Source organism: Dromaius novaehollandiae, chromosome 22, assembly GCF_036370855.1.
Source record: "Dromaius novaehollandiae isolate bDroNov1 chromosome 22, bDroNov1.hap1, whole genome shotgun sequence".
Taxonomy (NCBI): Eukaryota; Metazoa; Chordata; class Aves; order Casuariiformes; family Dromaiidae; genus Dromaius; species Dromaius novaehollandiae.
The window spans coordinates 1,231,244-1,256,083 of NC_088119.1; the positions used below are offsets into that span (position 1 = coordinate 1,231,244).

Below are 24,840 nucleotides of genomic sequence, written 5' to 3' on the forward strand. Positions count from 1 at the left end.
AAATTAAATGAGCAATATTACAAAGTTGCAATCAGTTAATAGAAAGACCATACTCTCCAAAAAGGTTTCACAGTCCCCCCAAAATCTAGTCCAGTGAATATGTTTTTGTATAATTTTGGGTTTTTTGGTCTGGGGTTGAAAGAGATTCCATCATACCAAGGCAGATTATCACTGAGTTTATAGGTGCTAATAGTTATAAAAATCTGTTTGCAGTGTGGAAAAGGATATACTTGAAACCAAGACTTTTGATTCTGACCTACCACAAGTAGTCTGGTCACAGCATCATGTGGCTACAATAAAAATAGTAATAGTACATTTCCATTTTAGTAAAACACTTAGAGCACAAGCCCAAAATATATGTCTGCAGCTGATCAGAAAATGTAATCTATAATGTAAAGGGGCATATTATAATACTGTTAGAGCAAAGTTATGTGATGAGTGAAACTGACATTTAATTTTACTACAACATAAAGCACATATCCTTCTTATGTGATAAAGTTAATCCAAAAAAGGTATATAAAGAAAGAATCAATGTGACAAAGGCACTTTATTAGCAACAACAAAGGTGAGCGTACAGAAAGTTTTTTTCAGATAAATCTTGTGACTTATTCAGATGTCTCTCTTAAGAGGTATGTGTCACAGAGGTTCTAGGTTGTCCAGCTTTTTACTGTCCTAAAGGTAAAGTAGAATCTAGAGTACTGGCTGTACTATTTTAGTACACCCAGCTTTTCTGCTGGCTAAAATGAGAGTCTGCTGAAACATATGTAGGTGACTTTTTAAAAGGAGATTATCTTTGGAACCTTCTAATATGGTTGAATTAATCATATTAGAACACCTAATTTTACGATAATAACTATGCTTAATTTTTACATATTAAATTTCCCCTTTCCTCCATGGCTGGCACACAGCATACCAGCATGGATACAACTTTGCTGCCTGGAATAGAATCGGGATTCAGAAAACCTGTTCAATATGGATTATGTCTCTTCAAGGACTTTTGACACACTGGAATGGTTAAAAGGTTAAGAGTGTGATAGCAATGGAAGGGCAGTTTAGAAGCAGGGAATGATGCATCCAAATCTAAGACACTCTTCCCTGTGGAAAGATTTGACCTATTCAGGTCTGTCTTCTGCCTCGCTAGAAAAATGAGCTTTAATTTTCAATGACTTTGTTTTACAGGTCATACATATGGGATGGGTAAATGAGAAACTTGAAGGAACTGATTCATCTCAGCTCTACAAATTCAAGTTTCTGGCACTGAAGGGTTCATCCTTCTACATTTTCAGCACTCCACCGGTAAAAATATATACACATATATATTTACTTTGGGGGAGGATTTAACTGTAGATGGAAACCTGTTTGTTATGTCTGGGTTTATTTTTTCCTACCAAGTAGAGTTGTCAGCTGAGATTTCAAAAACAGTTAAAGCCATAGATGCCACTATGTTTCAGTAAGCTTTAGATATCTAACCTTTTTCAAGGTCCTCTGAAAATCCTACCATATCTGGATATCTCAATAAATTCTTAATAGAGAACATTTGTGTTACTTTTTTAAGTTGTTGTGTTCAGATTCTTTTCTGGTTGGTTATAGTCAAAATTTCATCTCTTACATTTATTCTGAGGCATTTTTCCAGGTGTAATGACTTGGTAGTTACTCTGTTTTCTTAAAGATAGTCACATCATGAAATACACCACCGATACTAAAGTTGTGAATTTTACATACAGGCTAGGGATTGAACTATTACAGAGAATCCAATCCTAAACGTACAGTTTGAATAAGTGACAACATCCTGCTTTGATTATTTCCATAGCTAAAAACTAGAATCGTATTTCATAACAGATGACTTACCTAATACCACTGTAAAACACTAAAAATTAATTTAAAAGAAGGGAAGAGAAATGAACTGGAAAATTCTCGGCTCCTAAAAGTGACCCATAAATACCACATGGAAACTTTTTTATGCTTTCTTTCTCCCTTCAGAGAGCCATTGCTTTAAATACATCACAAAGAACAAAATGTAGAATTAAAATACATTTGCAGCTAAATAGCTTTCTTAATTCTTGATCAGAAAGTGGTCAGTCTCCTGATTTCTTCACCAGAAGCAAAAGCAAATCTGATTTTTTATGTGTACCACCAGCATACCTTTGTGAAGTACTTACTCTTTGAACCTTATTTATGAACAGAAGCAATTAATAACAGTCTCTTTCTCTAGACTGAAATTCTAAACCCAGTGATTCCTATAAACTTCTAACATTTATAAATGGCAAATTAATAGTACTTTTCTTAAAATGAGAGAACACATCTGGAAAAAGTTTTTTTTTTTCCTTTCTGCAAAAGAATATTCATGTTTATATGTTAAGTTGAGGAACTAAAATTTTATTCAGTTACTAGAATCCAATTATAGTGAAAAACAAACCAAAAAAGTAAATAAATAGCACACCAATTATTCATGTGTCTTTAACTTTATGAATTTCAATTATGATGTTCAGACCTATTTTGGAAGGAAAATTTTTGATATAATTAAAACTATCTATCTAAATGATACTAATTGAGAATAAACTACTTCATTTATCATATTCTACTAAGAACAGGCAAGTCAGGATAAATGTTTGTTAGCATTTTTACCATCTTATTTGTCACTATCTACTACACTCTACAGTGTTTCTGTGCAACGTATTTGTAGAAACAATGGCTTTTCAAAAAAAAGGAACAAAGGTGACCCCTTTGGTCATGGTGTTACGTCATCCCAGTAATCAGATGCACTTAGGTGTACAATATCAATGACAGAATGCATAAATCCCAAAACCCATTGACCAGTTTTCCTGATCTATAATCACACCACAGATGTTTTATATCAGGGAATAAAAAAAAATTAAAAAAAAAGGAAATTGGCAGTTTCCATTTAGAATTCAAACCTGGATCTCGAGCCACAAGCTGGCTGGGGCTGCCCCAGCTGTCACCAGGACCTTGCTCCCTCAGAGCAGGGGGACGGGCCCCAGCAGCCAGGCCAAACCCAGCCCTGTCCCACCAGCAGCCCTTGCCAGTACCAGCCCTGGGGAGGCCCTGGCCCATGTTGCATCCTGAAACTGGTTCTGTATTGCATGTCCAAGCACGAGTAACTTTGTAGCTTCAAACATAAATCCCCACAAGAAGCCTTACACTACTTTTAGTGATATTTAATTATGCTGCTCTTATTATCCCCACTGATTTTTTTTTTTTACTACATTAAGTGAAATATAACAAATGGACTGTTCTACTGCAGAAATATTAATATTGTTATCTTGCCTGATCTTTAAATGTTTGCCATTATGTTTTATTTCAGACATGTTTCTCTGATGCTATGCTATTGACAATGCCACACTGTAGTGTACATGAAGTAGATGATGTACAAGTCATATAGTTAGTTGTAATGACCTTATCCATAATTTATAACTGCTTATAAAAACATCTAATACAATTTTTACTCTATTTCTTTGTGTATAAGAGATCATAAGGGGGCAAATACAGTTTCTAACTTTCAAAAGAATAAACAAAATACAGCTACCAATGAGCAAAATTCAAGAAAAGTACAGATCAAGTACAGATTTTGTAATTTCAGAGAAGCTACTGTAGAGAGTAGCGTTCTATTTATACTCTGCTTAAACAGTTTCTCAGATGGTGCTTTCAAAAATGTAGACGCTTCCCAGTAAGAACAGATATCAAGAACAGAGTTGCTTACCACAGTAACAGAAATGGGCTAGAAAACTCAGCTGTGATGTGTAGACCAGGGAGTTTTCTAGCTCCATGATGAGGAACAAGCCATTTTCTAAAAGGCTGTATGATATCTTCTGTCCTCTCCAAGAAGAAGTGTTATTTAACATCTTCCATGCTGGAAAAAGCTCATAGGCTTATTCTTGTTTGACTGTAATGGGCGCATTTTCAACTTTTTCTGTTTTCAGTTGTGCATATAATTTCATTTGCATGGTTTGTCACTATGAACTGATGAGAGGTTCTACATGTACACAGAGATATGCATGTACAGATACAAAACCCAGCACCTGTTCATGATGGAGTGAAACATTGTCACATATGTTTGGCATGGTGTGCATAGCTGTAGCTGTATGCAGGAGAGTTTTATATACAGAAATTGGTGATGTGCTGAAACGCTTTTACATTTAGACCTAATGATAGTAATCGAAATGTCTTTTAGGTAAATACGCCTATGACTTATAGGTCATAACTTATGACACTTCCTATCATAGATTTAATATCCACAAAGGCCTTGGAAAAGAGATAATTAGGTTTCATATCAGATTTAGCAAAGTCATTTTTTTGTGTCATCAGATGCTGTATATTCTCATGTTTTCCTGTTTTAAGTAGAAGTAAAATATACATGACATCTGCACACTTTCTTCCCCAGAATCTTCACTGGCCCTAGAAGTGCATCTTTTCTGTAGTTTATAGAGACAAATAGACTGATATGATGTTCTCAGAGTTTAAATAGCTTGGACTGTGAAAGTTCAAAAAGCAGATGCTTGGGAATGGCTGCAGCAGGCACTGACCTATAATTGAGACTGAACTGAAGAATGTGTAATTTGTGTTTATAAGGCATAAGCATGGATCTAGTGCCTGTGTTTACTCCATTCATTTCAAAAATTTCTTCCTGTTGTTTTTATGTCAGTCTGGTTAGTTAATTATACACTCTGTAACAGAATTCTTATCCACCCACTTTACAATATGTGAATCTTTCTGGATCAAGATCATTCCTGAATAAAGCCAATGAGTTTATGGTGAAGTTGCAGCTTAATGCTGAGACTAGAATATCTATAATATCTGTATTGAGGTCTGCTCTGCCTAAGAAGTGTTTTATTGGGGTTCCTGTTTTATGCAACAGCATCAGGACAAAACTTGGCAGATTTAGCGAAACTAGATTTTAGATTGCCCTTATGGAAAATGGATAAAGATATGGTAGGTGCCGTAAATATTACGGAATAGATAACTCAAGGGAAAACAACTCTTCGAGTCATTACCAGTGTAAGATTTGTCAATTATTCTGTAATCATGGCTGGCTCTAGGGGATAATTAAGGGCTAAAAATGCATGCATTTTTATTGCAGCTGATGGAGTCTGAATTATTGCCCTCTAGATGTTACCATATATAAATAAAACAGCAAACAGATGTGATTACAAAGTGCTTTCTATAAGCTGTTATTATGCTGTTTCCACTTATAATTGTATTTACTGTAAAAATATTTTAGTTCAGTTATATCCAAGGAATTCTGGGAGATTTTCTTTTTTGCAAGATAATACTTTATTTCTGAAGAAGCTAATTTTTTAAAAGAGTGGAAATTTATTCAAGAATATAAACATGACCGACAGTGAAGAGAAGATCTTGTTATCTCATCGTATACATAATTTGATTTAAAAATTAAAAATTCTTAAATAAAGATATGAAAAATCGAGTCTTTATTTTGAAATTATTATGAAGACTCCATCCTCAAAATTTATGTTTCGGTTATATAGATATACAAATGAAAAAAATGTAGTGGTTACAATAGGCATGTATAAATTAAAACAATTCCTTCTCTGTAGAGTTCATTTTGATCTTAAGGCAATATACTAGACATCTAAGAACTAATGCATAATCAGCAACCTACAGCCTGTTCTCAAATCCGTCTGAAAACCAAATTTGCTGCACGATGTAGATGTTCATTAACTTCAAGACAAGAAATTCTTCAAGGCAAAAAAACAGTCAGTTTGAGTTTGGCAGATGATCACCTCTGCTGAAACAACTAGGAAAGTGGAAAGTGAATATGAATATTACGTGAAATGACAACAGTGATGGCCCTCAGGAGACAAACTGCCAGTTGTTTTAGAAAGAGTTATGTTTGTCTAGAGGAAGCAGATTCTCCATCTCTCATTCAGATAAGTGCATTAATCACTGACTATTATATATAATAGCACATCTAGAACCATATCCTGTGTTAGATTACTGATTCTGTGATCATCTTTGTTATCTGCCATTAACCTGTTATTTCAGGCTCTGCTCATCACTGGTCACTGGATTTCCCTTTAATTTTCATGTGATTTTCCTGAATAAGTATCACTGATAGTTGCTGCCTGTGAGAATTTTTTTCTTATTAGAAATATTTAACAACTTTCATGGCATTAATGACTGATTGGAAAAGCTTGGTAAAATAATGCTAAATTGCAAAACTGAGGCACATATTCAGTTTTGTATGGAAATTTCAGTGACTTGTAACTTGAAATTGGCAAAATAGCTGAAGCAGAATATATTATTGCTTATTTTGTTACTGTAATTCTTAGTAATTATAGTCCTGGACCAATATTTCAGAGTTTTGTTGCTGTTCAGAGAAGGTTCAACAAAAAGGTCGCTTCTCCAGAAAACCTGAAATGTAACTATGAGAGAACAGAATGAGAGAACAGATATGGGGTAGATAGAGAAAGACAGGGGGATATAAAAGGACAGTATTGGTAATAACCCACAACCCAAGTTCACAAAAGTATTGGTATAAAATTTGTGAGTAGTCTACAAATAGAAACTACATGAAGTAGTGTAGAGTGTTAGTGGTGAAGAGAAATGGAGTGGATGTATTTGTGAGGTAGTGAGAAAGGAGTTTTCTGAACTTTTTATAAAAGCCAAGAGGAATGCCAAGGAAAGATTTTTCTTTTTTCTTTCTTTTTTTCCTTTTTACAGCCAACAGAGATGTGCCTGAAACAGGACATACACTCTTTTTTGACCTTCCCAAGATCCAAAAAAACTCCTAGATCACATCATTGATCATAATTCACTTAAAGAAGCTGAAACAATAAGGCTGTTTGTCAAAGAATGTTCTTCCTGCATCCCTGAAGTAGCTTATCTGACTGCATTTAACAGATTTACAGATTTAATTCACAGATACCGTATTTACAGTTTAAAATTATGACACACTTTTGAAACTATCAAATATGAAAAACACCGTATCACAAATAAAAAATTATTTTTAGGGCTATGTTACTATGCAAGCTTTATTTTATTACATTCCGAAAGCATCTGATAAATTTCTGTCTATTTTCAAATCTTGAAAAAGTTCTGAATTCATATCCTAGAAGAAATTGGGAAGACATTATTCAGTGAACAAAATTTTCAAAAACATTCATTTAATAACAAAGTAGTTGAGATTTACTTGAAAATTTCCAGAAAAAAATATTTTGTGTTCACAGAATAAGTACTGTAATTGTGGGGAAGTTGTACTGTTTTGTTTTTCCTATCTTCTTCTTCCTCGTAGTTTAATATCATTTTTAGGTTCCAGTTTTAAAGTAATCATATCTTTGAAGCTGTTGTGGTAGTCTTTAATGTGTTTTTTGAGATGATTAGATAAATAGCACTGAAGTGACTCAAGTGAAGACAGTTGACCGTCTATCCTACTTTTATTTTTAACAAAAGGAATAAATGCAACAGTACTATGAAAGCAATAGAAATAGTAAGGAAGCTAATATACTCTATTTTATCAGTCTTTTACCTTGGACAAAAAATTACAGAGAAGAAAAGTACAGGTAATTTAATTGGTACATGAACAGTACTTTGATATGAAAGAGTACCGCTATTTAAGTGGTAAGTTGTTGGAAACTTGCACGGGAGGAGCCGACGGAGGGAAGACCCAGACGCTCAATATGAGTGATCAGTATACTTCATCTTTATTAGGCGTGATCTTCCTTTATATAGCACAGGACTAATCAGGCTCATACATATTGCAAAAGCTGAGCTCCTTATTGGTAATAGCAATTTTGTTTACCCCAACGCCTTCTGCATTACATCACCCGCAAGTTCCCAGGACTAATCATTGGTAACACATTGAAGCCAAGGACAATGTGTCCTTGGCTCTAGCTGTTTTTACTCTCGTACGGGACTTGGCTCACATCAACTGTGTGCGATATGTACTTAGTTCTGCTTCCTTTATTTGTTCAATCTTCACATGACCTCTGCCCTCAAGCCAGTCCTCCACAGTAAGTATTGGCAATTGTAATTGTAATTGTACGTTGTGTATATTGCCAATGTAACATAATAGGAATTGAGCTGCAGTGCGTAGCCATGGATGCTTTCAGTGGACTTTCTAACTCTACATATAAATCCTTATTTCTTTAGTTCACATCTTTGCTTGGATCTGACTACTCTTTATTGTGTGTTTTGTAGCATCTAGTTCAGGTTGTTTTAGACATCTTTAGGTTCCTACTGTTATATCATAGTTCACATCAGGAACATCTCTTGATATATCTTTTTCTTTTTAAAGTTTATATATAATTTTTGAAATTTTTTCTTGGATGATTTTTTCCCCTTTCATGAAGAAGCCAGTGAAGTGAATACTATTGACCTGGAAGTATTTCATCTTTTTGTCTTTACCTTTGTAAATATTTTTAGATTGATTGGATAATTCTGCTTACTTGTCAGATAGTGAAGCTCCTCTGTAGTCCAGGTATTAAAATCTTTTTCATTTTTCCCCTAAGTTTTATTCTTTAAATATATTAAAATTTGTTAATATTATTTAGGTACTGTAAATTTCCAGAATCAGGTTCAGTGTTCACAGAAGCCAAAGAGTATGTTCCTTTTGCCTTCAGTGAGTTTTAGATTAGGTCTAGGTATAGTCATGCTACAATTTTTAATTAAGTGTGATGCTCCCTTATATATGCCCCAAAATTATATTGACTGTATCTCCTTCTTTATGTTCTATATCTGTAGTGTAATCCTTTAGTATGTTTTGTTGGGTATCATTGCAGAATTCTCTTCTAAGGAATAACTGTTGTTCAGTTTGTTGTCTAACACATGGATACATATGTCCTGTATGCATGTGTCAAAATGATTTTAATTTTGTTGTTTTCTCTCTCCTGTTCTAAAATCTTAACAGTGTTTTTAAGAAAAATCAATGAATTATGTGCCCATTTAGAGCTAAGTATATTTTGAATTTGAGCATTCTTCTGAACTGATGTTCAGATTACTTGGTCTAAATACTTAAAACGAGAAGGCTTGAACAGTGTAGTTTAGTTTCTTAAATCCATTAGAATGCCTTTTTTAAAAATGAGGAGCTCACAGAAACTCACACTGAAGGAAAAAGTACCTGTTAAACACTTAGCACTTTTGAAAATCAGGTCTGTTATTCCAGTATCTCTTTATGGATTTAGAATTGTCACTTCAGGTTTTATCTTTGTTCATTTGTATTATCCCTGTGTCCTCATGGGTGTTCATGTGGCCTTTCATCTGAGCTCAGCATCATCTGCCAGTTTATGAATGTGTTATTTTACACTCTTTCTGAAGGAATAAATATAACCAAATATCTACAAAAACAGTATTCAATAACTTTTACAATTTTTCACCAGGTAGTGCATTGAGTTAGCTAGGAGTTGGCTATACACCTGAAAAATGCTAAACAATGCAATTCTTTCTAATACTGTATAATTAGACTTTCACCATATTGTTGTGAATAATAGCATTCAGTTAAATTTGGTTATAAATTCATGTATTAGACAAGAGTTAGGTGGAAGCTGACTGAATGCTACTAGGTATTCTCATATATTTTCACACTAGTTTTTACTCTTTGTGAGACCTAAATTCACATGAACGAAAGTGTGTCTCAGTCTTAATTGACCCATTCTGAATATAACTTTCTGAGATATTTTGTCAAATGCTTTATTAAAAAGTAAATATGTTGTCATTTTAAAACAATTCCAAAATATTGCAATGTATGGAATATTTAGAGGAACAATTCCAAAAGACAATAATGAGGAAAACTTCTTTATTGCTTAAGGAATATATTTCAGTGTCTCATTTATCTTAGACCTATTTATTAACTGTGTTATGATGGATATGCTCATGATAAATTGAGACATCTTTTAAAACAAATGAAGTGTATTGCACTTTTTGTGAACTCTTCTGATTCTTTGCAGCTTTTCTCATTGACTAGAAGTATATGATCACTTGCGATATTTTTAAAGCAATGCAGACTATAACAACAACATTTTAAACTTAGACATTCTAGGATAGTTCTAAGGAGAAAACTATAAATAATGTCAACTGCCCCTTTGGATTCCAACATCTCTTTGCATTATGTTTATTTCCCTTCCTTAAAATCCCTCCAAATGTCATTTGTGTTCTCCTGATGACCTTGCACACTGTGATATTCAGGCTGTTTCACTCTTGGCTGTAAGTATGGTAGTTTTTCCTTGATACACACAGTAAAATAAAGACTTGGCTTATATAGCTGTTGATTGTGATCTATCATCCCTTGCTATCTCTGCACAAAAGGTCATAAGAGGTTACAGAGAGTCAAAGGATGAGAGAGATCCACAGGATAATGGGGAGAATTCTGAAGTATTCACAGTGAATTTAATGGCACAGCAGTGTTACCAGTGTCCATGGCAGCATCATTAATAGTAGCAAAAAACCCTAGCAGTTTAAATTAGTCTTCAGGAATCAAAACAGAAGGTAGGAGCAAATGAAAATTCAGTTGTCTGGACAACTTTTAAGTTATACCCTCTGTCATTAAGTTCACTTTCATAAACAGCAAATTAAGCAGGTGCTTCTGCTTTTATGTCTTGTCTAGCCACTAATAGGGATGGAGGATTCTCATAGTTTTAACTGAGAATGAAAAGAAATTTTTTCCTTCCAGAAACTCAAGACCAAATAATGAACTAGATATCACTCTGCTATAAATCTTATTTTGCAAGAAGCATTGAGATCTTTTGAGAGTCAACAATAATGGGCCAGAACCTGTTATCTTTAATTAGTTTATTTTCAAAACGACTATCAAAGTAAAAAAGACTTCCCTTTAAATAAGAATCAAGGAAAGACCTGCAGTACTTAGCCCGATGTCAGCATGTTTGAATGTACGGCATTCCCTTATGAATCTGCCATAATTCCTCAGTTCCAGTTGCTTCTAATCTTGTGTTATTGCCAACTCCTAACAATAATTAAAAATCAAAATTCAAATAAAATACTGATTGCACCTCACTAGAAAGAAAATAGTAACAGAATATTTAAAATCAGTAATGTATGACTCCAAAAATTACTGCACTTTATAAAGTAATGGGAGGACAAGTGTAATATTTAAAATTGCTTTAAATTGGTTTTCTAAAGCAGCTGACATTAGATTTAAATTTGACAAAGTATTAAGTACTTTTAAAGTTATCATTAAGTAATGTCTTGAGCTTTAATTTATGATGAAACAATGCTTATAATATTACAGAAAGAATTGTATTGCATTGTATTTAGGTGATTTTTTAATTTAATTTTTAAAATATAAAAACTGTCAAATGGACAACCATGGAATATGAGTCCCTTTACATCCTGAAAAGATGTGGTGATACAGCTTTCACTTCCAGGGGTCTTCAGTCTCGTTTGTAATATGTGATTCATCTCAACTAAGTTTGGTTTTCTGAAAGCTACATATCTAATCTAAAGTAGTTACCAACTTCTATATCCAGTGACAGAAAAAGAAAAAGCATTTGCACAGTCTGTTCATAAACCCTATGGCAAGGATGTAAGACAACTTGGAGGAACCACTGTCTTGTCTTTTTTTTTTTCTTTCCCAAACATGAGGGAATTAAAATTAGATTTATGAAGAATTAGATTAGATTGTTAATATTACACACTTCTGATATCTAAATTTAAGTGAGATGTTTTGCATGCTGGGAAGAAAGATTTTAGGTAAATTCTGGAACACTGCTTTTAAACTCATAGCTGTGACAGATATGTGGCAATAATGCCCATTAGTTCCTGTTGGAGTGGACACAAGAGCATATAAGATTAGACAGAAATTAACACTGAGTTCACATTACTCTTCAAACAGCATTCAGGTGAAATAACTTTTAGTTACTGACAAAAATCACCACAGTCTGCTCCTGAGTTTTGTGGTGCTTTTCAGAGTTCGGTTTAGTCACATTCTCCATGTATATGAACAGTCATACCTGTGCATTCACCAAGAAAAAAACATGACTTTGCTGTAAATAATATAAAGAAAATAATGTGTATTCGCCTTGTATTTTTTATACTTAGAGGTTCATGGTTTTTTTCTTGAACTGCATAGGCTAGATCCTGTTTTTAAAATAAAGCAGATGATTATCACATGATACCATGACCTAGACATTAGAGAGAAAAACTTCAAATATCATTCCAACTGTCAAGCTATAGCAGCCATTAATGTCAACAGGATACTCTAACAAAATCAAAAGAAAACAAAAAATTCCATTTCTTTTTAGTATTAAGAAATATAGGCACACAGCTGACATTCTTTCTAATGTCAGATATTGTAAATATATAGTCCTTTTTCATTTTTAATATAAAATTAAGGTCCTCGTGTTCTAGTGTATGTGAATTCAAAGCTGAATTTAGGATCACATCTTGGTTTATTGATTTAAAATTTTTATTAAATTGGGGAGTGCATTTGAATGACTCCGAATTTGAGAAAGTTCTGTCTGTTAGCATTTTGTAAAATAAATATGGTTATGTACCTCACCACAGAGATTACAAAGAGGTTTCCATCATACTGAAGTAATAATAGAAAAAATGTAATTAAATATGTTTTAATTTTAGTAAGAACCCTCTAGGTTCTGTTTCTTTAAAAATGAAATGCTATTTGGCAGTCTTTTTTAAATCCTGGATATTAAGTGTAGTAACGTTTGAATTTTTTTATAGTATCCAGTAGAATAATCATTGGTGAAATCTTTTTAATTTTTCATCTTTTCATAATTTTAATAGAAATATGTAAAAAGAAATATGTTTTTTAATATTTTCTTTTGATATTATAGGTAAGCACACTAGACTGGGTACGAGCTGAAAAAATCTATAACCTCTGTGAGGTTCTGTTTAAAATTCACAAGGTAGGTTTCCCAAAAATTACGATTATGCTATTTAGTAAAAAGAGTTTACCTCTTCAGGTTAATGATGATCTCAAGTTAAGATTAACTGGTAGTAGCTAACATTCAAGTAGTTTATCTGTTGTTATAAAGCCTATTCTTTGCAGCAGCTGCATTGTCTATGTAAGTATAAGAGACTACAGCAAATGGATTAGGTTCCAAGCGAGCAACTTACTAAAATACTTCCAAATTGAAGACATTTTTCAGTATTACAGCCAGCCATGTCAATTATGAATGAAACAAACAGCTAATCATAATGAAGCTTGATATTGCATTTCTCTTTAATGAGTCAGATTTTTACATGACTGTGACAAAAAATGCTTTCTTTGTAATTTTGATCTATGTAAGGTACTGTTATTTAATTTGCATAATAAGGAATACAAAATTCTGTCCTTGTTAGATTGTGAGTAACTTACTAACACTATAATTGGTTTTACCTTACAAAGGACAACATGGTGCATTCATGTATTGTAGGGTTTTTTTCTTTTCTTTTTTGCATAGTCTAGAGACGTTGTCATGTTTTATCTCTTTAGCTTGTCCTGAGGAATGACTTTTTGGCCAAACATTAGCAGTCTGTTTATAGAATTGATTTGTGAAAGATATTTTTGTGATAAGTTCCATCAGATAGATTAAGTTAGTTCTTTACCAGCTAATCGGAAACTGCTTTGCAGGTGAGGGAAATAACTTGATCATCATCATTTTGGACAGGGAAACCCAAGCATAGGTATATTAAAAGTATGCTTGTAGAGTCGCAGAAGACTGAAAGTAGAGCCATAAGAAGACTGTAATTCACCTGAGTTCCCAGACTGCGCTCTAACTGTGAAATTATACTTTCCTTCACTATATTTGCAAGCTATGAAGTTTACACAGGATGATGTCCAGAAAGACAGTAATGGTACCAGTTTGCAGCCATCCAAATGGGAAGTTAGCTGGAAAAAACTTGTACTTATCTCTCTCACGTTCTGTATGAGTGCTTTAACTACTTGCTGTTAGAATTACATCAAGAAATGCCATCCTAAATAAGAGATATTTCTAAGAAAATAAAAATGAGTGAATTCCCAGAAAAAAAGGTTTTCAATAATTCAGTCTTTTTTCATGAAATGCTATTTCATTGAAAAATTCCAAACCAACTGAAAACAATTCTGACCAGCTGCTGACCCTTTCCTTACTGTTATTCCTTTGACCATGTGCTAGTGTTCTAAAGAAGACGGGTTGGTCTGCTGTCTGTACGTAACTGCAGAAGGAGAACAGTAGCTCGCCGACTTAAGTTCCATTACTGTAAGGGAGTGCTAGTTACGGATGCTTCTCTGATGCAACACAGTTATTATTCAGGACAAGTTACAGAAGGAGAAGATCAAAAAATATACCTTTCAGAGAGCTGACAATAACATTCGATCCCCCTTTTCTGTCTGGCTCAGAATGGAGTTCCCTGTAATGACCAAATTCTTTAAAGAATGGGGTGACAGGTATGGATAGGTACAACATCTCGACCACTCAAACTATTTGTTCCAAACTAGCTTTCAACAACACAGGCATACTTCCTATGCTTGTTTTGCTGATAATGACTAAAAAAAAAAAAAAAAAAAAAAAATAGAAAAGAACAAACTTGAAAATATGATCAAGTTATAACCACAGAGCAAAGAATATGTGAGATGACAGAAACTACAAAAATAGTTCTTAAACATGTGCTGACATCTGCACTTTACAGAGGTGTCATTCCCTTTAGCTGACAGCTAAAGGAGCCTCTACTGATTTCAGTGGCCAATTTTGCTGTTGTAAATGAAAAGTTCAGCAGTTCCAGCCCTTCAGCCAGAGTGAGGAGATTCCTTCACTGCCTATCACTGCAGCAAAGGGCAGAGGCTCTGTCCCAGGTTATTGATTCTATTTCCTTAAAATTTTATTAAACCTTATATTTTCCAGATAAATAAATTGGGCAGCGACAAAGTAGATACTCGTCAAGCCTTTTGAGAAGGGTTTGCTGTATAGTAGGCATTGTTTTTGTTTTCTCTCCTATAAATGTTACTACTGATTTCATACTCAGTCCTTCCTTGAATATTCTGGTAAGGTTAATTTCAAGGACATCACAAGAATTTGCTTGAAGTAAATTCTGAAAAAAATGAAAAAAATGAAAATTCTTAATTTTCATTAAGAAAAAGTGGGAAATAAACTACCCACAATTCAACTCATAATGTCCTTGACATTTTAATAGATGAATGCTTAATTCCAAATCTTAGTGATTAAATTAACTAAATTACAAAAGCTTAAACTCAACACTTAAGTTTCTTTTCTGTTGGTTCTTTAGTATACATGACAAATGAAGGAAATTGTGTGAGTCAACAAACATGGACAAAATTCTTAAGAGATTAAAGCTTCTGCATGGCAGACTCAAAGGTGGAATTCATGTTGTAAAGACTGCAGTTTTGGGAGAGCGTTTTTAAAGATTTTCCGAAGCTAGTTAGAACTACTGTAAGGGTGTAGTGGAGAATATTGTATCATTTTGGTTCTTAGGAAAGATGGTTCTTAAGGCAAGGTCAGTTGTTACACATCAGATTGTAAGCTTCTCGTGTTGATTATAACACAAGTTAAAAATGGAAAATAAGAATTCAATATGGAAATTAGATTTTAACACAAAACACTTGCTATATTTTAGGTTTGTGTGTGTTTACATATGTACATATATACACACACACATGCAAACATATACATATGCAAATATGTGAATGAGTATTCATATTTCACATTCTCACACTTGAATATACATGAACATTTAGTGGTAACAACCAGATGATTGAAAATCTGATCTCATTTATCTCATTTTTCCCCCTACATCTTAACTCATACTCCATATTTACTGGAACTGTTACTGAAAATCTGTATAGTTCAGAGGCAAGAACATTAGATACTTTTTAAAAATCAATCTGCCTTAAAAAACATTTCATTTTCTTCTAATACATAGTGTTTCCACACATCACATTTTCACATTCAGTCAAAGTAAAAAAAAATATATGTATTAGTCTAAGAGCCAGGGTAAGCATTACTGAGTCTCAAAGCAGAAGTAGGCTTAATACCTATTAGTCCATGGCTGCTGAAAAAGAGGTGACACTTGGGAACACAGGAGAATCTCTGCTCAGCTTCCATTTCATCAGTCCAAAAAAGCATGGGAAAATCGGTTTGAACTGCCTCAAGACCATTCTCTCCTAGAATAGCTGCAGGGCCATTTTTGACAATGAAGTGCAGTGTACCCTGGTGGTATTACATGCCACGTCCAAGGTGCCCCCTAAAACACCCATCACAGCTTAGGTTTGAGTAAATTGCATAAAGTTAGATATGCCAGCTTTATGTTACTCAGTAGTTCACGAACACAAGCAAAATTTTCAGTTCCCACATGAGAAGTTTGGTGCTGTTTGTGAATATGGGGCAGTACCTGGAGGAGAATGTGCTAGCAGAGCAGTTTTTTCTTCTGCTTTTTATTACTGAAAAGGGAGCCTTCACTGCTCTCCTGTGAAGGTGGTTGTGTGTTCATCTAGAACAGGAAGGACACAGGACCCTAAACTTGTAAGCATTTATTTTATATACATGATTGTAGATTACATTTAGATGTTCAGATCCCAGTTGTTTGCTTATTTGTTTGTTTTTATGTACATGGGTTGCAGGTCCAGACTTTGGTAGGTTATGATAGACTACTATAGGTCCTGGAAAAATGAATGCAAAATCTTTAAAGTGCTTATTCTGACTACAGGATTCTAGGACTTGGGTACAAAGCTGCATTCTGATCTTTTCAAAGCCACCTATGTCCAGTCCAGCATCTGCTTTTATCCCATATCTGCCTGACTAGAGACCTCTCCTAAACCCAGAAACAAAACGCTCTTTATAGGTGACATTAGAGCGTAACAAATGGGATTCTCTGCGAAGTCCCTTTTGTTCTTTCACTGTTCTCTTCCCTGTGCCATCAAAGAGAAAGGGAGGTGGGAAAGAGCCCTATCTAATATATAGAAACTAAAACATATATAATTTGAAAATTCAACTGGTGAAAATATTTAAATCTATAAGCAGCTGGAAAGACTGGCTTTTTAATTTAGTTTTGTTTTTCTCAGTTTTCGTGCTAATCAATGATAAACTGAAACATAAAGGAAGTTTCTTGTAAGAGTGTGTTTTCATTTACAAAACCTTGTGTTACAGGGATGTATTTTGGTTATAAAAGAGTAATGTGGAAGTTCTGGTTTGTCCTGAAGTTGATGGCAGGGACTCACTTCACTGCCCTTGTAGTTGCAGGGCACACTGGCAGCTACTAAGGGACCTGTGTAAGCTCATGTTGTCATTTCCAGAATAACCATTAGATTGTTAATAACTTACTGCATTAGCAGACTGGAATCCAACTAGCGTGGAGTACTTGTACTCTGCTGTAAGGCTGGTGCAGAGCTCTTCAACTGCGTTCAAGCAAGTCAGGAATTTCCCTCCACTTGATTGTAAACAAAATGTCATTTCTTTGAGCTTATAAGAAGTTCTTTTCAGTGTCACCTCTGAGTAATCTATGACTGGACCAAAACTGTAAAATGAAATGGGCTCATTAAAAGTGCTTCAAGAAAAAGAAACTCAATCTTTCAATCTTACAAATCTGAGTTTAGTGTTTGGGAAACACTTTAAATAAGATACCATTCATTTAAGTCTGTTTCAAAAGTAATTTCTTTCGTAGAAGCATTTATCACTATATGGGGGAGTCTTTTGTTTTATTTCATCTTTAAAAGGTGTTTTTTTTTTTGTTTCACAAAATCACACTAATCAGTTCCTTGATTAACTGTGCAACTTAAACTAGGTATGTGGTCAGCTAAATTTATCTCAGATACAACTCCACTGACTGCGAGGGGCTATTTCCTGCCGATTTTTTCATAAATATGCTAGTTCAAAGGGGTGCTATTATGAAGACATTTGAAAAACCTATGATGAAAAAACATAAAAGAATATATATTATATAATATGTATTTATATATATTTATATATTTACTTTTATAATAGATTATAAATTCAAAAGCTAAAATATTTAAATTAGAGGGAATTGCTTTACTTGGAACTGGTATCTGACATCATAGTCACAATTTTTGCTATTTTAAATGGTCCATTTTTATAAAGTAGGTAAGACACCATTTTGCTTATAGAAGTTTGAATTCAAGTTCACATATAAAACAAAAAATAGCAATTCACTTCCAAATGGTTGATCACAGGATAGCTGGAAAAGGGGAGAAACAGAACTGGAAGGATATAAAATATAGTTCCATATATTATCAACACACCTGCTAATAGGTGTTCCTCTCTCTCTTCAGCATGATAGTGCAGACCTTTTAGTCATCACCTGGAATCATGGATGAATTTTTAAGAAACTTCTCCCACCATCCTCTGGAGAAACAATAGTATGCTATCTGCTCTACAGCCAGTGGCTTTCTTAGAAGTTCTGATGCACTCCCATATGCTGTCTCCCAAATTTATCCCCAGTATCTCTCCAAAATCCTTCTTTCCCTCTTTCGTTGGTAGGCTTGTTCTCTAACCTTAGTCAGAGAACTTCCTTCTGGTCACCCTCCTAATCATCCCTTCCTCCTCAACTTCATTACTATAAAATCCTTTTAAATTACAATGTATGTATTGCTTAGATTACTTTGATGGTATTTTGGAAGTACAGAAGTAGCTCAGATTGTATATACAGGTTAAAGTGAATAAAAAGTAAAAGAGAAGTTGTCTTTGCAGATATTCCTTAATTCTCAAAACATTGCTTCAAGATAATTGTTAATATAACAACATAAATAAGTGAGTACCTGTCATTTACAGAAGACAATGTTGCCGTAACTGCTTGTTTTTGCTAGACGAAGAGTCACATACTGAAACATGTCTTTCAGCTCTGGCTTGCTGATGATTGCTGGCTACAAGCAAACTTGTATTTAGGTATTCATCAAGACTATGATCTTGAAGACCAGAGGCCATACTGTTTCAGTGTTATGGTTGGACATGGCAAGAGTCATTATTTCAATGTAGAGCTTGGCAGTGAGTTGGCAGTGTGGGAGAAATCTTTTCAAAGAGCAATTTTCTTGGAAGTTCAAAGAACAGGGGTAAGTAATGAATAATTTGAATCCTGGAGCCATTTCATCAGTAAAATATTCTGTAACAAATTTTAGCAAAGTTACTGCATATGTTTAATAATTGTTTCAGATTAATATGCACTGTGAGTAAAGATCTGAGTATACTTTAATACACCAAAGGCTTCTGAAAGCTTCATCATCACATAAATATTTATCTGTCTATGACTGTGTGATAACACTGTATGAGTATATTATGACAGTTTGAAAATTAGAAGTAGTAATGTATAAATTTACTTTGATTACAATAAACTGGAAATTGATACATTCTGCAACTGGAAAAAAATTTCTGTGGAGTTTCTTCAGGACACCTTAAACAGTGTCCTCCATAAAGCTTATTTTCCACTTGCATAATATAAATTTATTGTATTTTGCATAATGGTTCTATTTTCAAAGAACAAAGAAAGAAGTATTTTGCTCTTACATTGTTAATTGTAAATTAGGAATGACTTTATTAACATTGGAAGAATTTGAAAAATCATTGTAAAATCATTGTGAGAACAAATTTTGTCATATCACTCTATCACTCTTTACTGAATAGTAAAATTCTCTCAAGCTATTCTTTTCTCAGACCAGAGAATACATTTCCCATTAGGTGATATGAAATTTAAGATGCAGATTCCTCATACAGTTATCTACAAGTGGGTGCCTATTAGCCTTGTGGTGTCTAAGCTCCCATGAGAGTTAGTGAATGGAACCCAGAGAATGATTGTGCTTATCCTAAAGCAGATATTGTATCCTAAAGGAGGTATTTTGTGGTATGAAGACAGAGCAGCTATATTGATTTTGAGTTAAGTTGTAACTTACAGCATATTTATACTATATACCATTGCTATACATAAGGAAGTTATTGCTGAATATCTATATCTGTACTCCCAACTGAACTGGATGAGTAGTACGTGAATGTATGGGTTAAGAGTATAAGCCTTCTCTATTTCAAAATCTATTTACACATTTTAGCACAAATGCAAGCTTGAGCTGGTGTGTGCTAGTTTGCAGGGGCCTCCTAAAGATGTTTATGCTAGCCAAAGCACACTGGATCATGGTATTGCATTAGCACAGCTTGCAAGGAACGGGAGTCCCAGCAAGACTGTTGAACCAGCTTTTCTAAGTTTATGTATATTTGGAATTCCCAGGAGATTTCTGCATGTTCACTTAGAAGAGTTTTAATAATCTCTTTGGACTGATAGGGTAACAAAAGAGATTTTGTAATGGCAATGTTGTTGTTCGTGCACTTCTGAGAAGGAATGCAGTCCTTCAGAAAAAATGTGATTCTTCCTGAAAAATTGCTAGGTTTCAGGGAGGGATTAGTAATGCATAAAGGATTTTCTCACGCAAACTCTTCAAGAAATAGTGATGAATCCATTTGACCAACCACGTAATTATCTTATCCATCATCCATATAAAAACCAGATAATATAGAATTAAAGTGTAAGAAGGGTGGGGATCAAATTATTTGGTAACTGATTTAAAAGACATTATTTTGTCTTATATGACATTGTGAAGTGTTTATTGTTAAATCTCAAAACCTGATGTTCTGTTACATTCTAACAATCTCAAAATTAAGGGACAATTATTCACTTGTGCAATGATCTTTGTCATTTGAATTCAAGAATCTGCTAGCCCAGTATAGCGCAAAAGATATTAATATTTCTTCCAGTCATGGTTCAGCCTATCTGAAGACTCCAGCAGAGGCATTAGATTAAAAATCTGGTTGCAATGCTTAAGTTCCTGTGTGTGTATTCCCATATCTTAGTTTTCTGTCAGTCAGTTTCATACATTCAAGTTTGCTATAAACCAGTATGCCAGTAGGGTACAAAGTGTTGTGGTCACTCTCCAGCAGTGAAAAATCTTTCTGATTCCACTATTTCCTTTCTTACCTCAAAAAATAAATGCTGCTTTTCATGTCCATCTTTTCAGAAGGATATCAGGAGTAGCATGAATGAAGTCTGCAATTTAATGTTACTCAGAATATTTCTAGCCACATAAAGGGGACTGACATTTCAGCATCCAGAAAATTAAAGGTTGTCACCTGTAGGTTCATTTGTCCATAAGACTTCTTTCTTTTGAATAAGGACCATAATTGCAGTGGGAAGCTTTCAGTTTTCATTTCAGAAATATTATGCTGATAAAACACTATTTTAATATTTAATTTTTTAGAAATTAAAATTCCTAAAAAAGAAACAAGAATAGTTAAAACAAATGCAATTAATCAGTTCCTTTTCTGTTTTGTCAGCAGCGATGAATTACTTTTCAATGCTGGTGTGTCCTGCCAATCCCTGTTTTTGCTCTGTGATCATAAGCAATGTTCCACAGTTATGAAAGATCACAGAGCTGAAATTAACTTATCTCAAAGTATCCTGAGTTCGTTATCTTCTTATTCCAGACTTTAGCATTTCCCTCTATCCACTGAATGTTCTTCAGGATGATCAAGTCAAATAATAATTTTAAAGAAATGTTTTATACAATATCCTTTCCTCAGCTTTGTTTCTCTTTCCTGTTTTGCTTGATGGACTATCTCTGATTGAGTATCTAGTCCTGGGTATTTTTGACATCTTCTCTTCTATTAGTCTTTCTAAATTTCCTCTTTAATATCTTGTCATAGATTTTACGAGTTCATCAGTTTAATTCATTTCTAACCCAAACATAATATTCAGGTCTGAGAAGATGAGATTATTTTCCATGAAATATCCATTGCTTAAATTCTTTCAGAATCCATTCTGTGTTTATGTTTTGTTTTTCACTTCTTGTTTTCCTAGTAAATATGTATGGTTTTAAAATTTTCTGTGTAAAACATACCCATATAATACTTTCTTTCCATCTATCCTTTGCAACTCAGACAATGATCTATACAATCTCCTCATTCCTACAACTGCTCACTGTTCTGAAGTATTATTTAATTTTGCATGTGTATTCTATTAAAAATGCCCTGAAAGAGGTCACTAGCACTGATCAATAATCATACAGAAGTGAATAGATTAGCTCCAACTGATTTCAGTAGCCTTTGCATGAAACCAGTGTTTTCTAATAATTTCCCTTTAAATGCATTCATTTGACTATATTATATATAATATCAACATAGTAGTGACTATATGCCTATGTACTACTTCCTGACCTTTCATTAGCAATAATTGTTTTATAATATGAAAAGTATTGCTTATATTTTAAATCACATACTTGCTTTTGTGATATTTTATATATTGATATATTGATAGCTGTGAGAGGTCAAATAGAAAACTGCACAAAACTGCACTGACATTTTAAAAACCTGCATTTTCACCAAAATAAACAAACAGGTGAATAGCTCCAAAAAAAGTTGCTCCAGAAAGAAACAAAATTAACTTGTATATTTTGGATATTATTCTCAGTCCACTGGAGGTATCAATAAAACTCCCATTGTTTTCAAAATTAGGAGTTAGCTGAAGAGATTCCACTAGATAAAAATTCAAATAGCTTCTAAACTATTTTTGCAATGAATAGCAATGCAGTCTTGTATCCAGTTCTTCTGTGATCATGATTAATATTAGCCTACTCGTATATTTTAAACTTTTTTTTCTATTTTAATGTTTCTATTCAAAAATAAAATCTGTAAATATCAAAATCTGGGTGAGACTGCTAAATAATTACAGCATAATATTCCATTATAAATCCATCACAATATTGTTGGACTCAAGTAATATGTAATTAGAGGGGTATTGGAAAGCCAAGGCAGAGGCAGAGAATAGGTATCTCCCTACTCATGTTTGTATCACAGCTAACCTAGCTCTTCCGAGAACTCAGAAGACTTTGGGTGTCTAAGCAACTCTGCAGTCAAAACAAACACATTGATTATTTCTAGGCATCTTTAGGAATTAAGTGGTGCTTGAGAAATAGGATTCTGAATCACCCTCTAAGTTTCATCAAGAAATGTTCCCCTACATAAATAAAATATAGCAGAAATTAGGCAGTCGGAATAAGAAGTAATTGTCATTTCTATCTTATGAATCTATTAATTCTTCATGGTAAACTAAGAAGATGAATAAAACAGGGTTGATGAATGTGATGCTCATGAGTGACAGGCTCATGGCTCCTGTCTGTGCTTGTGAGGTCACAGCAGCCTCCGTGCCTCCGAGGCCAGTGGCAGGCTCATGGCTGCTGGCTCTGCTTGTGAGGTCACAGCAGCCTCAGTGCCTCCGAGGCCAGTGGCAGGCTCCTGGCTGCTGGCTGTGCTTGTGAGGTCACAGCAGCCTGAGTGCCTCCTCTGCCAGTGGCAGGCTCATGGCTGCTGGCTGTGCTTGTGAGGTCACAGCAGACTCAGTGCCTCCGAGGCCAGTGGCAGGCTCCTGGCTGCTGGCTGTGCTTGTGAGGTCACTGCAGCCAGAGTGCCTCCTAGGCCAGTGGCAGGCTCCTGGCTGCTGGCTGTGCTTGTGAGGTCACAGCAGCCTCCGTGCCTCCTAGGTTAGTCTACAGCACCCTCTGCTGGCTGTGCTTGTGATGTCATGGCAGCCTGAGTGCCTCCTCTGCCAATGGCAGTCTCATGGCTGCTGGCTGTGCTTGTGAGGTCACAGTAGCCTCAGTGCCTCCTAGCCCAGTGGCAGGCTCATGGCTGCTGGCTGTGCTTGTGACGTCACAGCAGCCTCAGTGCCTCCTCTGCCAGTGCCATGCTCATGGCTGCTGGCTGTGCTTGTGAGGTCACAGCAGCCTCAGTGCCTCGTAGGCCAGTGGCAGGCTCATGGCTGCTGGCTGTGCTTCTGAGGTCACAGCAGCCTGAGTGCCTCCGAGGCCAGTGGCAGGCTCATGGCTGCTGGCTGTGCTTGTGAGGTCACAGCAGCCTCATTGCCTCCTAGGCCAGTGGCAGGCTCCTGGCTGCTGGGTGTGCTTGTGAGGTCACAGCAGCCTGAATGCCTCCTAGGCCAGTGGCAGGCTCATGGCTGCTGGCTGTGCTTCTGAGGTCACATCAGCCTCTGTGCCTCCTAGATTAGTCTACAACGCCCCCTGCTGTCTGTGCTTGTGAGGTCACAGCAGCCTCAGTGCTCCCTAGGCCAGTGGCAGGCTCATTGCTGCAGGCTGTGCTTGTGAGGTCACAGTAGCCTCAGTGCCTCATAGGCCAGTGGTAGCCTCATAGCTCCTGCCTGTGCTTCTGAGGTCACAGCAGCCTGAATGCTTCCTAGGCCAGTGGCAGGCTCCTGGCTGCTGGCTGTGCTTGTGATGTCACAGCAGCCTGAGTGCCTCACAGGCCAGTGGCAGGCTCATGGCTGCTGGCTGTGCTTGTGAGGTCTCAGCAGCCTGAGTACCTCTGATGCCAGTAGCAGTCTCATGGCCGCTGGCTGTGCTTGTGACGACACATCAGCCTCACTGCCTCATGGGTTAGTGTCCAGTGCCCCCCGCTGGCTGTGCTTGTGATGTCACGGCAGCCTCACTGTCTCCGAGGCCAGTGGTAGGCTCATGGCTGCTGGCTGTGCTTGTGACGTCAGAGCAGCCTCTTTACCTCCTAGGCCAGTGGCAGGCTCCTGGCTGCTACTGGTGCTTGTGAGGTCACAGCAGCCTGAATGCCTCCTAGGCCAATGGCAGGCTCATGTCTGCTTGCTGTGCTTTTGACATCGCAGCAGCCTGAGTGTCCCCTAGGACAGCGGCAGGCTGCTGGCTGCTGGCTGTGCTTGTGAGGTCACAGCAGCCCCCGTGCCTCTGAGGCCAGTGGCAGGCTCCTGGCTGCTGGCTGTGCTTTTGAGTTCACAGCAGCCTCAGTGCCTCATAGATTAGTGTCCAGTGCACCCTGCTGTCTGTGCTTGTGAGGTCACAGCAGCCTCACTGCCTCATAGGTTAGAGCCCAGCGCCCCCTACTGGCTGTGCTTGTG

General features: G+C 35.7%; 1 long non-coding RNA gene across 1 annotated transcript; it reads left to right on the top strand.

Moving 5' to 3' along the window:
• Positions 1 to 1,228: 1,228 nt before the first annotated feature.
• LOC135330635 (uncharacterized) lies at positions 1,229 to 19,279 on the top strand. The gene is made up of 3 exons (XR_010392619.1): positions 1,229 to 1,296; positions 12,777 to 12,848; positions 18,770 to 19,279. It is a non-coding gene; the product is annotated as an uncharacterized LOC135330635 (long non-coding RNA).
• Positions 19,280 to 24,840: the final 5,561 nt, after the last annotated feature.